The 17,944-nt window shown below is 35.9% G+C and overlaps 1 protein-coding gene across 6 annotated transcripts in view; it reads left to right on the top strand.

The window, feature by feature from the left end:
- LOC129242335 (uncharacterized) overlaps window positions 1-17,944 on the top strand; it is a 60,441-nt gene that overhangs the window by 32,410 nt on the left and 10,087 nt on the right. The gene's annotated exons all lie outside the window — the stretch shown is intronic.

The following is a 17,944-nucleotide window of genomic DNA, read 5'->3' as shown; positions in this document are numbered from 1 at the left end:
TGTGAAGCAGGCTATGAGTCGTAATCGGTTTAAAAAAATTAAGCAGTTTTTCCATCTCGCTGACAACACGAATTTAAACGCAACAGACCGTTTTGCGAAGGTTCGTCCTATTACTGACGCTCTCAACAAAAAGTTTATGCAGTTTGGAGTCTTAAGCCATCATCTCTCTATAGACGAACAGATGATTCCATACTTTGGACGCCACTCCTGCAAAATGTTTATCAAGGGAAAGCCAATCCGGTTTGGGTTTGAAACATGGTGCTTATGCTCTGAAAGTGGGTACTTATTTTCTAGTTCATTGTACGGGGGAGCAGCAACTCCTCAGTCTTAGACTTGCTTGCCAACGTATCTGACCCTGAGTGCCACATCATTTTCTTTGATAATTTTTTCTCTTCATACCATCTAATATGCCTTCTGAACGAACGTCGATTTTTTGCAACTGGTACTATACGCGAAAATAGAATGGGCGATTCTCCTTTGAGAAATTTAAAAAAAGAAATACGAGGAACATTTGACCAACTACTTGATCATCAGTAAGAAATATTGACTGTTCGGTGGAATGATAATGCTGTAGTCAATGTTATAACTAATAACTCCACAGTCAATCCAATTATTAGGACTAAAAGATATTGTCGGAAGAAAAAACAAACTATCACTACCCCGCAGCCAAAAGTTATTCAATAGTATAATCATGCCATGGGTGGTATGGATCTCCATGATAATGCGGTGGCAAATTATAGAATATGTATGAGAGGAAAAAAATATTTGTATTTGAAATAAAATGAAATAAATTGACTTCGTGTGCTAAATTTTTTTCATGAATGTTGTATTTTTTTTTTAATATATTTGACGGTTTTTGGCCAGTGGTCGATTTTTCGACCAGTCCATATCTAAAACACCGATGGTCAGAATTTTTTTTTTTAATTTTTCTTGATTATGATCCTATAAGCACTGACTAAAAAGGAAATGGAAAAATTATGTCGAATTCTTGTAGCGGCCGAAGATGGGTTAACCAAAGTACTGAGATCTTCCAATTCATTGAAAAAATGTCTACCTAGATAGTAAATCTACTTCTGGATGGAGCAAAACAATGCCGCAGAAGGTGGGAGATCGCCTTCTGCAGAAGTCATGTGTTTGCACGCCCATCCACTACGTGTCTGCATAGTAAGCAGGGGCCCATATAACGGACATCAATGTGCTAAAACTATGCTTATTTTGGCTTAGCAGAGATTTTTTATGTTTAGCATTGAGCGTCGGCCACAATTGTCGGGCGATTCTGCAGATGGTTTCATTAAGTCATCTTTTGTTTGCAGACTCTTACAATTTCCTGAAAAATAAGTAAATTACAAGTCTATAAGGATATTCCCATGTCATGGTCTGTGTACTCGTCAGTCAACTTAGTGCCGAGACTCGCTAGTTCATTGGCCCTACAGTTACCCTCAATGTCACAACGGCCAGGAAGTCATTTTACCTTTCGGTGAAATGACTCAGCCATTTCGTTAAGAGATATGCGGTATTTCGTGGCTACCTTGGAGGTTGTTGACTGCTTTGTGAGGGATTTTATCGCCGTCTGGCTATCAGTGAAAGATATCATCTTTCGGTATTGCATCACACGGTAACTGTTTCACGGCTTTTATTATTGCCACCAGTTCAGTCTGAAATACTCTGCAGTAGTCGTGAAGCCGAAGACTAAAGGAAATCCCCAGATTTTCGGATTATTCACATCCGTCCACATATTATTTGCATGAGAAATATTATCTCAATATATATTCAATTATTGCTAGCCTTTTGTTATTCCAAATCACGACTTTTTACCATGTAATTCAATACTTACAGGTTGAATGAATGAAATAAACCCTACATAACAAAGCAATATCTTCTTCTACGCTTTTCTAAGCATGAAAGTACAAAAGCAAAGTGTTCCGTTTTGATGTTTGAAGTTATAAACGTTGGTCCTCGATGCACTGAGGTTTGCAACGTCCAAATTGCGCCGGAATATTTCTTACGGTGTACATATAGATGGTGATGTTATGGTGTCCCATTTTAGAAATAATAGGATTAAGTATTATATTTATTGTACGTTTATTCATAACAATAGTAGGTTCGCACACATTCTTGGTATGAGTTTGGGCCTCCTGAAAAATTACTATGTGTTGACTAGTTTTAGCTATTTAAGGAGGGGAGCCTGCTTTAGAGGCTTGAAAAAATCGATTTTTTTTTTGCATAAATGTCTTCGCAAATTATTCAAGAATGTGTCCTCAAAATTTCAGAAGCAAATTCAAAATATTTTTGGAGTTACAGAAGAAATTGTGAGCAAGCTTCGAGTAGGTATACGAGCGGCCGGATCGCTCGAAGTGCAATTTCTCGGTTTTTTATTTTTACGATTTTTACTAATCGGCGGGAAAGATAGGAAAAAAGTTCAGCGTCCTATCGAAACGATATAACATTGATTGTATTCGGAATTAAATTCTCTTCTAGTTGAACCTAAAAAACTTTAAGAAAGTTATGATTAACCCATAAACAAACAATCTAAAGTAAATTTGTTTTTCCAAAAAAAAATGACTTTTTTTTTTAATTAGCGAAAAAATGTTGAATTTCTCCCTTTTTATTTAATTTTCTTGGTTTAACTAGAAGCTATACTATACCAAAATAAATTTTTTTTTGGGTTTTTAGTTTGAGATGAAAATTGCGACCTGCGTCTTTTCCGTCGCACGACACATACACACTCGAGGCGCCTCCGCAAAATGCTTGTACCAGGCATAATATGACATATATTTTAAAGAAAAAATTTGATAAGACTGTAAAAGAAGTAAGACAATAAAACCTGAAAGTTTCGTTTCAATCGAATATTTCTTTTTTTCCCAAAAAAATCCACGAAAACATCGATTTTTTGAAGCATCTAAAGCAGGCTCCCCCCTTAATATAGCTTATGCAGAGTTCTTGTGGGAAGGAAGTGCAGTTATAAGCTACTAGTGCTTACACACACTTAGATTTCTTCAATTTTCTGGACTAACATCTCCTTATTTCCTCTCTTTTATTCGGGTACTGAGCGCGCGAAGAACACTTTTCACAGAACGTTGATTTTAATACAATTGTACGATTTGTAAAAGTCTTTCCATGATGAAATGTCAATGAATACTAAAAAATTATGTATTTAGTTTGACAGTAGTCACGCGTGATCTGTCAAGAAAATCCTATTGGAACAAATACCTCTATTTAATATAGTTTCTAGGTATTAGTTTCTACATAGGTATTTGTAATCAGGCGTAACTCCACAGTGATATTAATGAATATATAAACAGGTAAGTTGCTTATGTATGTATGTATTTCTGTAGGTATGTACGTATAGGCAACCGAAGAAATTATTCAATCTTGGCTTGTATGCTACCACTATGCCCGCGGCGAGGGACAAGCATGTACTTGCCAGGGCAGCTGTCAACTCAAGTGCTAAAAAGGTGGAAAGCGAATTGAATTGCTTTAATAACCTGACAAACAAACCATATCCAGGATTGACATCATCAACTTGTTTCTGAGTAACAAAAACAAGAAACAAGAAGAAAGAAATGAATCTTAAATGCGATGTGAATCTAGAAAATTTCTTTAAAATCTAATATCTCGAAAATGGTTGAGTTTTGCACTTCATATGATGAAATAAAATTATTCAAAAATAATGTCCTTAACAATACAGGGCAACTTTCCCGGTAACTCTGTATACTTACATATGTATATATTTTATAATAAGTAGTCATCATCATATTGTGACAAATAAGCCCTTTGCTAATTACTCACTGATGGTCTAATGTGGAAAGAATACTGACAGCTTAAAGTAGTTAATAGGCTTTACGATTTCCTCTGCTATTCATGCTCACCGAAGGTACTAAAATATCTTATGGGTTTTGCCAGCAATGCCACAGACATTTTCTAGCACGTTTTATTACTTCCTCAGTTTTACTCTATATAAAATATGTACATACTCGTACATGCATATTTAATTACAAAGGAACAAGCATAAATTTGCATATTCTAATGTATACATGTCTTTAAATATGCATGTGCGTGTGTATGTATCATTTGATCCACACTGATTTTATTCTTCAGTGGCGCTTTTGTAACTTGCACCAGGTTGCTTTATTTTGTTTTAATTAATTGTCACAATTTCTTGTTATTTATAGTTAAGAAGTTGGTTAATAATGGCTTTGGTTTGGTTTCGTTGTCTATCATCTACCAAGAAATATAAAAAAATACGTTGACCAAAGCCTTCAAGCTGTTCTTTATTATGGGCTCATACGAGTACTCATGAATAAATTTGTTTTGCTTGAAAGACTTCTTGTTTCCCCATATTATAATTAAGCGTTAGTGGTTTTGACTAGCAGAATTTGTTTATATCGCAGCAAATACCTATGAACGTGTACCTAGTAGGGAGAGACGTTTATTCTCTTTGTGCATATCGAGCCCTGGGCGCAAAAAAGACGTGAGCGCTAGAAATCGAGATTTACAGAAGAAGTTTATTTTTAATTTTCTTTGCATTCAGCTCGAGTAATACCATACAATTTTATATATATTTAACTATTTTTTAGTCCAGCCTATGTAATCCCATTAACTGTTGATGATTACTTCATTTTTGCACTCAGAATATCAAGCAACGGCGGTTACGCCAAAATTTTTCTTTTAAATAAATTTTTTTTTCTGTTCTGTTCTGTTATTATTTTAATCCGCTTGTACTTACATAAGTAAAAATTAAGCTTTTAAGATTAAATTCATTGGCTTTCACAAAAATATAAAAATAAATTTAAAAATTTGAAATTAATTTTAAAATATTAAGTGTATTACCAATTCTTCAGTGGTTTTGCTAAAACATAAAGGGCCATTTAAAATACGCGTCTACGTACGGGTGCAAGTAAAATCCGCCAAACAGTCCATTCATGAATTCTACTTGTTGACGTCCAGATATCGATTTTGAAGTTGTTCAGCAACACTTTTCGCTACAGCAGCAATATTCTCAACCAAACGTCCAGTTTTTGGTCTGCCAGTACTTTTTCTATCCTCGACATAACCAGTTTCTTGAAATTGTATAACCAACCTTTGAACTGTCGACTCATTTGAACAATTATTTCCTCCAAGAAAATCACGCATTGTGCGATATGTTGTTCTTAAAGATCGACCATTTTCATAAAAAGTTTCAATAATTTAAACTCGTTGTCCTACGTATAAAAGTGCACATCTATCACCTTGACAAATGTCTAAGCTACCACAAAAAAAAAAAAACGCATAGTCTAGGAATTATTCATTACTGACATCTAGGCGTCGCTTTTGAAAGACTCTTTATAAACCATTGAGAGCTGTATTTCAAAATTACTACTGAAGTGTTAAATATATAATAAAATCTATTAAACGCCTTTTTCGCCTTGGTCAGCCTCGGGAAGACAATCAATAACGGAATCACCGTATTATACATTTAAAACCACGCGTAGTTGAATTATTACTGAACCAGAAATATATTTCATTATTGCAGGTTTTCCTACAGGGTGGGTTTGAAAGAGTGTGTATATATAAGTGTATGTAGAAGTGCTACCTGCTATGCAAATTTTTAACACATTTAAATATATATATGACTGTGGGTATAAAATCTATTCAATCAACCCTCCTACAAAATAAAAACAGCCAGTGTGTAACAAATAATACAGGGTGTCCAGTGGTCGACTTAGTTTTTAAATTTAAAGTTTTTCCCTAAAAGCTTGTACTAACTTCGCACAAGTTAAATTTCGCCAGCAACATGCAAATGTTGCTAGCAACATTGATTGCAAAATGAGAAGAAAAGTAAAATTTATGAACACCGACCCGAAGCAATTGGCAAATTGTGGTAAGAAAAGTGTTTTTAAACAAATTAATATATAAATAACAAATTAATAATCAAATAATTAAATTAATACACATATTATAAAGGCCATATCTTCGAAGTATTCGAATTCAGGTACTTCATTCATAAACGAGCTGTCAGTTTTCGTTACATTTTTAAGTGATATTTTTAAAATAGTGAAAAAAAAAATGTTGCCGACATGTTGCGTGATGTTGTCACGGCGTGAATTGAATACTACTTTGTCAGACGAAACTTCACGCATATTTCACGGCAATGCAATTTGTATGGATTTTGACCGCCACTTCACGTGAAACGTGAACTTAGTACTATGCTCAACCGCTGAATGTATGAGCGCGGAGGTGATCGCGTTGACTTCATTATTCGTGTGGGTTATTTACTCACGATATCACAGTGAACGGGCGAAAAACGTGCGCTCGCAATCGAAGTGTATTCAAAGGCAATCGTGGCCTCTCGCATTATATACATACATTATTCGACGTTTTACGTGATGCCTCAAGTGAATATTTGATACGTTCCCGGGTTTCAGCCAGACATCGAGAATAAATGAAAATGTTGAACTTGTCGCTACGAGTTTCCACGATAATTCGCGTCAGTCCGTGCACAAGAGAGTGGCTGCCCTATGACTTCCAAAGACTATTGTCCATGAATTGAGTAAGAGTCTTAGAATTCACCCCTTCCAAATGCAAACCGTGCAAGCGCTCATGCCTAGCGACTACAATTTACGTAAGAATTTCTGCAAGACAGTGTTGGAGCGATTTCGCACGGTAAACACTATATTTTAAAGTGATGAAGCCCGTTTTCACATACATGGAAATGGAAATGCAAATAAGTAAAATTGGCGACATTGCGCACCTAAAGGACGGAACTCACTATTAAGACATCAATAGCCACTTCACAGCCCCAAAGTGACGGTTTTGTGGGCATTGTCAAGCAGTGAAATAATTGGAGCAAATTTTTTTGAAAATCGTCGAGGACAAGCAATATCTGTGGACGACGGTGTCTCTTATCAGCGCATGTTGAATGATTATTTTCTGCCAAATGGTTTTAGAAAGATGGCTTTACGCCGTTCACGACCAAATTGACCATAGCGATAGTGACTGAACTACCAAACTGAAAATTTGTTTCGATCACATATGTTGGCCACCCAGGTCGCCCGATTTTATCCCTATGGTACCTCAAAAGTAAAGTCTATCAAATAAACCCAGCGACTATCTCACGCACTAAAAGAAAATATCGTTCGCGAAGTGAATGGCATGACGACATCACTTCTCTAGCTACTGAAAATAAATTAAAAAAAAAAATTCAATCCGCACCTGTCTCCTTTATAATAGTTATTGAAATAAACTTTTATTAATGTTATTATTATTTTAATTCAGCTTTGAATTCCTAAATCTGCCACCGGACACCCTGTAGGCGAGTATGCTTATACGCTTTCTACTTCGATGTGCGAATGTTGCACGCTTTTCCAAGTTAACAAACGATCTATAGGTCAAAATGCAGTTACTTGAGGAATCCTTAAGTAAAGCGAAGAAGCATAACTATACTAATAACAACATGGTGTCATTACTTCCCATGTTCATGTTCGTTTTAATGTCGAAAAAGCTTAAAGGGTTAATACAGTAAAATAGAAAATATTGTACGCTTATACTTATTTGTGTTTTTCCTGGCTCTTTCGTTCAGCTAGAAGAAGCAATTGTTACAAAATACAGAACTGAAAGCATTCACAGTAGTTGTAAGCAAGTTTATAAAAGAAGGTTTCCAAATATTGTGAAATTAAATTTGAAATAAAAATAGTACACATTAAATACTGTTTCTCTACACGATAATGGTAATATAATTCAAAGTCAACGACAGCCTTGTAATATTATATATTTAGTTAAATGCAATCTTATTTAAATTTTATCCATCCATCCGAAATAGCAGTTAAATAATTTCCGGAACACTTCCAAAATCCATTAAGGGAAATTCAATAGGTAAAAAAAATGTTAAGGTGTATTGAATTTGAGTATTACGAAGAGGGTTTAATAAGTAACCGTGTTAGAAATGGAGACACCATTTTTGAAAAAAAAATTTATTTTTCAACAAAGCCCCTTTTAGAATGATTCCCCTCTCCCAACGCTCCGACCATTTTTTTTAGCCATCAAAGCCGCCTTCGATTTTTCCATCACTTCCTTTCGTCTGTTAAAACCCGTTCCCCTCATTGGTTTTTTGACTCGATCAAACAGATAAAATCGCAGGGAATCATATCAGGTGGATTCCATGGCTTTTGGATGGTATTCGTTTCGTTTTTGGTCAAAAATGTAAAATGACGCCACATTGCGACACTGCGTGATCATGATGCAGAGTCCACGAGTGATTTTCCTATAAAACCATTTTTTTGCTTTTTGGCGAATTGCCTCACATGCCCAAATAATAGTACTCATTCAATGTCTGACCTGGCAAAAATTCGTGGAGTTCAATACCATAAAAACCATGAGTATCGCTTCCTTTTTTGACTGAAAACGACGTGTTTTTTTGGCCTTGGTGCATTCGTAGCTCTCCACTCACTAAATCGAAAACATGTGCAGAGATAAATTTACTCAAGACGGCGTAAATTTTACAAATGTCAAGGAATGAGAGTTACTTTTTAATCAGGGTGGTATGAAATAGTGGTCTTGTCTAGACATTTTCTTAACAAGACTACACTGAAATTGTGTTCCCCAAATCCTCTGGGGAATAAAATAAGAATTTCTTGTTCACCATGATTTACAATACCCTAATAATGATATTTTGCGAACTCAGGGTCAGCACTTATATTTATTTATTAGTAATGAGATAAATTTAAAATCGGCTTTATCGTGCGAAAAAATCGAACAAATCGTTCCATGTGAACAAATTCAATGCAAAACAAAAACAAAGTGGGAAGAAATCCCAATGAAAGAAAAAATACTTCAAATTATTTTCAGCATTATTTTTAAAACAAAAATACATTGCAAGTAGTTTTTTTATCTAATTCGTAGTTATTAACATAAAATTTAAATTTTTCATTCGTCGAAATATTCACCATCAAATGTCAGTGACTTACACATATAAAAATATATGTACATAAGTATGTACATACTTCCCACTATGAAGGCTGTCATCAGTAATACACCTAGGCATTGTAAACATTGTAAAACATAATTTATGCGTTAAAGTAGCTTTGTAATTTTTTATCGTAAATTGCACATTAACACTGAACATTGTAATTATTTATGTACAGTAATTGTTTGTAGACATATGCAGAGATGCACATACAAATTTTTGGGTACCTAAGTGGCTACACAATTGTTTTGCCTAGAGTTACACTCGTTTGCTGAAGGACTGACGTATGTATGTTTGTATATAAATGATTATTTATGTATGTATGTGAGCAAATACTGCTCATCAGTGATGAATCGCGATTCACCTACATCCATACATGTGTGTTTGTTAATTGAGTATTCATGTAGATATTCATGTGCGCGTTAAATTGAAAATGGTAACCTTGGCCGCGAAGTCAGTGTTGCATGTGGCTGCTAAGTTAAATTGTAGCTGAGAAAAAAAGCATACGTCGTTAATATCGAAAAACTAAGCGTTTTTTTGCATGTAATTTGTGGAAGTGTTTAATTTTTCTTGTTCTATTTTCATATGAAATATGCAACTTTTTACAGGGTGTATGACAATATTTTCGTAAAGTCGACATAAGGTGAAAGTTTTTCGAAAAAAAAACACTGTTAAATATTTATTAGTTCATAAGGAGTTTTTGTTTACCACGGAAAGATCACTGATGTTTTAGGATTAAGTGGAAACGAGAATTAAGAGCCTTCTGTTGTTTAGTTATCCAAAGAGAAGAGAAAGAAGTTTATTTTAGCTAACATAAGTTAGCTGCAACATCCCCTCTGAACGAGATATTTTTTTAATATGTTGTAACATAGCTCTTCAATATTCTTTTACTTGTTCAATTACATATTTTAATACAAAGGCAAGCACAAAAAATAAGTATGTAAATAAGCAATTTAGTCCTAATTTCTTTGAAAAATATTCTAACTTTTGCCAAAACATTTGCGATCAGAAGATACAATAACTAACTTCAATCTATTACACGTGTACTTAATTCTTTGATGCAAATACTTAAGTTTGATATGTACGTATTTTGTAGCATCCGAATATAAATTGTTTTTGTCCTTCTCCTCAGCTCCTTGTTGTCACCGTAAAACATGGTTAGTTTCGAAGTTGCTGAAAAAATTTCATGTAGTAGACCCTTTAGCCAAGTTGCTTTCTTGGCGGCTGCAACCATTGCCACGAGCTCGAATTCAGTAGTTGACAAGGTAATATGCATCTGCCCATGATCCTACACCACCCTGAAGCAGGAAAATATAGGCAGTTGTAGTTTGAGCTGTGTCCAAATTACCAGCATGATCAGAATCGCTATAGCCTTCGACCTCTGAGTGTTCCATTTGATAAGTTAGTTTCTTATTAATTGTTCCTTTTATATAATATGTCGTAACACACGGCTTACGCCTGGCCAGTGCCATTATCAGTTGAAAACACTTTAATTATTCTCGAACATTGAGAGCACCAGAGTGGGATCCTTCTTTGAGTGGGTCACAAACGATATGTATTTGACTGTATAAGGGACTTGATACCAGGTCCACTGGGAAATTATACATTTAGAGTAGAACAATGTTTTGTAATTTTTTATAAGTAAAATTGGAGGATGGTTCCATATGTAGTAGTCCCGCAAGTGGGGAAAGTTACTGATCGCCATTCACTTGGGAGTGGCCAGGACGATTCTTCTGCATATGGTTCAAGTAGCTCACAACTCCCGGGATTAGCCCCAGTATCCTCTGGGTAGCTTCTGAGCATCCGTTCGGGAGTGAGCTAAAGTGAGAAGGCGAAACATTCCAGGATAGCTGGTTTTGCGCTGGGTTTGGGACCCGCCTCTTAAAAACCTCCTCAATGAAAACATACACAAAGCCTCGGATGAGAACTTCCAACACTGATGATGACTCCTGCAAACGAACTAAGGACTATGATTTGAGGGCATGCACCTGGAATGTCCGGTCCCTTAATGGGGAAGGTGCCTCTGCCCGTCTGGTTGATGTCCTCGTGAGATAACGCGACTAAAGAACAATAAAGCCGCCGGCGCCGACGGACTGCCGGCTGAGCTATTCAAACATGGCGGCGAGGAGCTGGTAAGGTGCATGCATCAGCTCCTATGAAAAATATGGTCGGATGAAAAAATGCCTGCCGATTGGAATTTAAGTGTGCTCTGCCCAATCCATAAGGAGGGTGATCCTGAAATTTGGGCCAATTACCGCTTCTCTTCTAAATATCGCTGTCGTGTGACTTCTTTAACCTGATGTTGGAGAGCATCGTACGAGCCGCAGAACTTAATCGTTCAGGCATAATTTTTTATAAGAGCGTACAATTGTTGGCGTATGCCGATGACATCGACATCATCGGCCTTAACAACCGCGCTGTTAGTTCTGCCTTCTCCAAACTGGATAAAGAGACAAAGCGAATGTCATCAAACAAACAGTCGGCGCACTCGCGTATCGGCACTCACGTCACTGTTGACAGTTATGATTTCGAGGTTGTAAAGGACTTCGTTTATTTAGGAACCAGCATTAACACCGATAACAATGTTAGTCTTGAAATCCAACGTAGAATCTCTCTTGCCAACAAGGGCTACTTTGGACTACGTAGGCAACTGAGCAGTAAAGTCCTCTCTCGACGAACAAAACTAACACTCTACAAGACTCTCTTCCTCCTAACGTATGGCGCAGAAGCGTGGACGATGACAACATCCAATAAAGCGACGCTTGGAGTGTTCGAGAGAAAGATTCTGCGGAAGATTTTTGGACACTTGCACGTTGGCAACGGCGAATATCGCAGACGATGGAACGATGAACTGTATGAGCTTTACGACGACATAGACATAGCACAGCGAATAAAGATCCAGCGGCTACGTTGGCTGGGTCATGTTGTCCGAATGGATAAAAACGCTCCGGCTCTGAAAGTATTCGATGCGGTACCAGCTGGTGGTAGTAGAGGAAGAGGAAGGCCTCCTCTGCGTTGGAAAGATCAGGTGGAGAAGGACTTGGCTTCACTTGGTGTGTCCAATTGGCGCCGGTTAGCATGAGAAAGAAACGACTTGCGCGCTTTGTTAGACTTGGCCAAAATCGCGTAAGCGGTTATCGCTCCTATTAAGAAGAAGAAAATTGCAGACAGTGCTATAATTTAAGCTTCGCCAAAGATAATATTTAAATTTTTATAAATAAAAGTATTTTCGTAAAAGTCGTAACTAAACACTCAGTAATTCACTCATTTGAATGAAGATTATAAAGGTATTGTAAATTCTTGTCTTGCCATTACTATGTACATATGTTCACAGTCGATACCGGAAAACTTCACCAAAAACGTAACGTAAATGTAAACTTAGTACCTATACCTTTAGATCTGTCCTCTTCGCAACGCTCATATGGAATTAGCGATTTTTTGGTTATTGAACAAAAGTATGCAAAAGATCACCCCTAACTATTAAGATTGAACAGAAAGCCCATTTGGGATACAACTTTAATTTAGATTCATTTAACCTAACCTGTGCTTCAGATCGGAATTGAACTGGAAGTCGAATTTTAAGGTGAACATATTAAATCCCTTTTGAAAATCTGAACTAATTTTCGAATTTGATATTTACATATTTATTTCCTTTTATATCCTTGAATATATTTTATTTAATTTCATTTATTTCAAGTCTAAAACACAATAATGGTTTTACAGAACACTTAGAGCTAATATGAGCGTAAACTACTATAGATAGTAAAATAATAAATTAAAAAGAGAGTTTAGAAATTCATAAAATTGCTTCTTTGACACCGAAAAGACAAACGGAATAGAACTCAAGATCTCACTGAACTCTCTTAGTGCGCGGGCAATGAGTAAAGTTGAAATGGGCTAGTGTTACGTAGAGTTCTTGTAGATATTTAAAATTTAATGCCGCGGAACAAACATGTCCAATCAATTTCTCCTGTAACTGCACTAAAAACAACCGTGAGGGAGACAGTGAGAGTATAGACTTTCTGCACTCTAGAGCCATTGAAATAATTAAAATTAAACGGAAATTGGTATAGCGGATGATATCTGAGAATTTTAGCGAACTGAGTATATTTAATGAACAGCTTCTGTACACGTTCAATTTCTTCAATTGCAAATTGCTGGCAATGCCTCCAAAACAAAGAAAGTGAACAATAGTTTGAAAGCGTAAGGGTCTGTCGTACAAAACCTAAGATGGAGTAAGAAGTAAATAATAACAAAGTCAAAAACAAAATGAAAGTCGAAGATCATATCTAGATCTTTGAATTCATGAACAGATTGAAGTAAAGTATTGTATTAGCATTACTATATGATGATTGAAAAAATGTTTGAGTTTCGGCGAAAGTAACATAAAAACCGCTTCTTGGTATTTAGAGAGATTCCAGATTTACTGCACCAACGAACGAGCGCATTAATTTCCGATTGCAAAATAGGAATATCTTCAGTATTTCTAATCGCAGAAAATATTTTGAAATCATCAGCATATAAAAGAAAATTAGCAAACGAAAACCACGCAATAATATCATTAATAAATAAAACGAAGAGTAGATACCCTAAAATACTGCTTTGTGGCACCCCTAGAGATGCAATGAAACTCTCCGAGCATTCACCTCAATTATTATCATCCTCTATCTGATAAAAGAAGATTTCAACCATTGAAAGAAAAAGGTATAAAAACCAAGCGACCCTAATTTACATAATTTGCGAAAAGATATTATTGACTAAAACATTTAAAGTGCAAAGCAGTTATTGAAAAACAAATATTCTTCATCATACTACCAGATTTTGAGATTTTTTTTGAAGGCACTAAACAAATTATATTGCAAACATGCAATATTTCAAAATATAAAATATAATTTACGTTACTTCTTGCTCAATTGCACGTGTTGCTCAATTATGTAATTTGCCATTGAAATTTGATGTCTCTGACTGAATAATAAACAACAGATTTGGCAGACCCCGCCAGAGCAACATGAACCCTACAGCTTGTTCCTACTAAAAACACCATTACGAGTATTGGCGATTGGATTAAATGATTTGAATACATTTACCGTTTTACTATTTTCAAATTTAGACGTTTGAGGGTTAGCTCATTATTTTTGAAGAGTTTCCACCTCTTAGGTATGCTAATTTGAAGAAATAATGTAAATACGTTAACACGATGTCCGGCATATAAACATGCATACATATCAATGTATAAGAATGTACAGAAATGCAGAAGCCTTGAGCAACTGAGAGTTAACAGTGCGTATGCACATTTGTTATACCCGCGAGCATTTGTGTACCAGGGTATTATAACGTTGCTCACATAACGGTTGTGTGTAAGAGCAAGAAGGAATTTGTATACATAGAGATGTATAATATATGTATGGTAAAAAGACTCGATTTAGATATATCCACCCGTGCTCATGACGTATTATTGGGTTTGGATAAAAATCACACCCACTCTTTATATGTTAAGGCTAAGTTGTAGTCCGTCCATCTGATGTCCAAAAACGAATAGCCAGCTCAAATTAAATTTTACTAAATTGTGGGCGGGTATATAAAGTTCGGTTTTATCCGAATTTAGCCCTCCTTACTTCATATTTTTGCTTTTCATTTTAAGTGAATGATATGCGGTCACTCACGCTGCTGCATACATTACGCGGCATCCTAATAATTGCGGCATTAACAATTTCTGTATTTAGTTTACCAACCCTCTGCTTTTGTTTACTCCCAAAGCAATCAATAGAGAGTAGTCACTAAACAAAGGAGTACAATTCCTACAAGCAATTTATTATTTATTTATGAAGTTTATTATGGAAAATTTGTTATTTGATAAAAGCATGAAAGTTACAGAAATGTAAAGCGTTTTTCAGTAAGAGCGCTTCAACTTTTTTTTTTAATAAACAACAATATCGAGTTTGAACATATACATTTAAGTATTAAATTCGATTTCTTTTGCATGACCACCGCGTGCACGTTTTACGAAGTCCAATCGTTGAACCCAATTTTCGACCGCTCTTTTGCATAAATCGGCCGAAACTCCAGCAATTTCGCATTCAATATTGGCTCTGAGCTCACAAATCGTCGCCGGCTTGTTACTGTAGACCAATGACTTCACATAACCCCAAAGAAATAGTCTAGAGGCGCGGCGGCCATTCGACCGGTCCATTTCTGGAAATAATGCGCTCATCGAACTTACTCTTCAACAAATCAATTGTAGCGTGTGCTGTGTGGCTTGTGACCCCGTCCTGTTGAAACCACATATCGTCTAAGTCCATACCATTCAATTGCGGCCAAAAATAATCGTTTATTATGTCGCGGTATCGATTTCCATTCACAGTAACGTGGCGATCGTTCTCGTCAACGAAAAAATATGGGCCAATTACGCCGCCGGCATGTAAACCGCACCAAACAGTGATTTTTTCGGGATGCAACAGTGCCTCATGAATCACGTGTGGATTGCTTTCTGCCCAGCAACGCATATTTTGCTTGTTGACAAAGCCATTGAGTCAAAAGTGAGCTTCATCACTGAAGATGGTTTTTTGGAAAATTTATAAATTTTCGTAAAAAATTTGCACGACTATTTTCATAAAAAATTTGCACGATTTGCAATCGTTGCTCAAGTGTGTAGCGTTCCATGATGAAATGTATACTAATGAAGTTAACAAATGACAAGCGAAAAATAAAAAATATTGCGTCGTTCGCCCTCCCTATCGGAAAAAAGTTGAAGCGCACCTATTGAAAAATGCTTTACATTAATAAGTATGAACTGATAAGGGGTAGAGAGGAACAGGTACTTATTTAAAGCTGCTACACCTTCTGATCTTCCGGTAACGTTGTATTTATATATTTTTTGACGACAATTGGTTTCAGTGTTTGTAAGCTTTGGTTCCCCGAAAACTTTTTTACGTGGTTCAGAGGTAAAAGTGTAAAGCGATGCAAATGTTCTATTTGAGAGGAGAACCATAAATGGCTATTGTTAGAGCAATCGAATGTTGTGATTCAAGTTTTCATATCTCGTAGTATGGAACTTATAACAAAATCGGTACTGCTGCATATCGCTAGGTTATATCGTTGTTCGACGGAGGAGAGGGCTCAGTTGGATGGTACACTTTATTCCATTCATTTTAGTACCTTTAAATATAAAGAAAGCGTGGTTAAGAAGAAATTTTAACATGATAACATTTTAATTATAATTGTCGTCAAATGTGAAAAACTCGTCGTATGCTTTTGAGAAAGTCTCTCAGGTTAATATCCAAGTATGTATGTTAGCTGCTCAGGCGTAGCTAAGAAAGGAATGTCAAGATGCCTGAACCTTAGCTTCAGGACTGCAGAACAGCTAAGATGTTGATTTTGTGATGATTCCACTTCGTCGTTCTCTAGACAGCTACCGCAAAGGGAACTCGAAGTGTATGTTAAGCCTCACTTTATAGATATCGAACAGACGATATGCGGCTAAGAAATCCAGCGAGGTTTGCGACATGCCTTAATAATAAATAGCGGAGAAAAAAAATGGGTCTAGAAGAATGGGTATGTAGAGAATATTTAGAAAAATTGATATAGAGTGTTTTATTTAGAGCTTGACAAGTTAAAATGATAATACAAACCATATTATTTTGTTTATTAAAATCTGGTATATAATTTCATGGCATTTGTCGTTTTAAATATGATGGCCGTACATTTCCACCGCAGCTGCGGGTCACATGGTTCATTTCAGTCTTTTTTCCAATAAATACGGCCAGATGTCAAAAATTGTGGCTCGGATATTGCAATTAATAGGTTGTTAACCGCGCTGTATGGCAAGTTACGCCGTCTTGTTGGAACCAAAAGTCGTTGATGTTTAGGTGATTAATTTTTGGAAATAAAAATTCAGTCATCATGGCTCGATAGCTCGTAACGCCAGTTCCTTCCTTATTGGAAACGTTCTTCGGATGTAGAACGATTTACGACGACTTGTCAAACCATACTGAATAGAAATGTCCACACAGTTTGTCTCAGCTGCCAAACCATAGTTATCGATATCGATGGTACTTATGCAGCTAAAAAATCACCCGGTACTTACTTTTAAACTTGCGCGGTATGAAAAAAATTATCTAGCCGCTTACATTTATTCTCTGCTGAGTATTGCCAACGTAGCGGTTATTTCGAATAAATTAACACTTGGCTCGAGGTGACTGCAATTTTTATAAACGCTTGACTTCTTACCTAAAAGGCGTATTAATATGTGGACGCCCTGTTGTTGCAATTATTTTACACTTAATTTGCTTTACAAATACTAAACAAAAAAAATTCAACTTACATTTTTTGCCCGTTTGGTATACCTGTCAGAAAAAATGAGTTATGACTAAAAGCAGCAAATTACGTTAAGTGTACCTTATTAGCATTAAGAGATTTAAATTTTGTCACAAAAGTACCGGTAGTTGACCAGCAAAAAACCAAATTTTCAATATTCATTATTTTTTATTTTATCAACATTAAAGTATGTTTATTTTTTCAAAATAATTCACTGATATCAACGAATAATCCAATTTTCGAAACATCTTCCTAACGAATTCTACGGGTTCATCTTCATTTCTCGTCACTAATTCTCTTTTATGTCTTCTATTGGCTAAACAATGGGTACGTTGAAGTGATGATATCGTTTGAATACGGTGGTTGTTTGAGGGAATTTGTTGAGAATTTCTGGGCTCTCATTGATAGCTTTGTGAGATGGTTATGTTTTTTGCTGTTTGCTACCAACCTGACTTTTTTTGACGAATATATAGTAAGCGTCATATGGCGCTATATATTCTTAATTTATTACCTGAGCTTCTGGCAAGAATTTCGAGTTCACATAACCTCGCGATAATCAAAGAAAGTTGTCTGCACTACTTTCCCGGCATTTTTTTACAGAGTGTATATGTGCATATGTATATGCTTAAATATATATACATATGTTTGCTTACATTTATATAGGTACGTTCTTTGAAGTGAGCTCACAAA

The sequence above is a fragment of the Anastrepha obliqua genome, chromosome 3, assembly GCF_027943255.1.
Source record: "Anastrepha obliqua isolate idAnaObli1 chromosome 3, idAnaObli1_1.0, whole genome shotgun sequence".
NCBI lineage: Eukaryota > Metazoa > Arthropoda > Insecta > Diptera > Tephritidae > Anastrepha > Anastrepha obliqua.
This window is presented reverse-complemented; position numbering and strand designations above follow the sequence as displayed.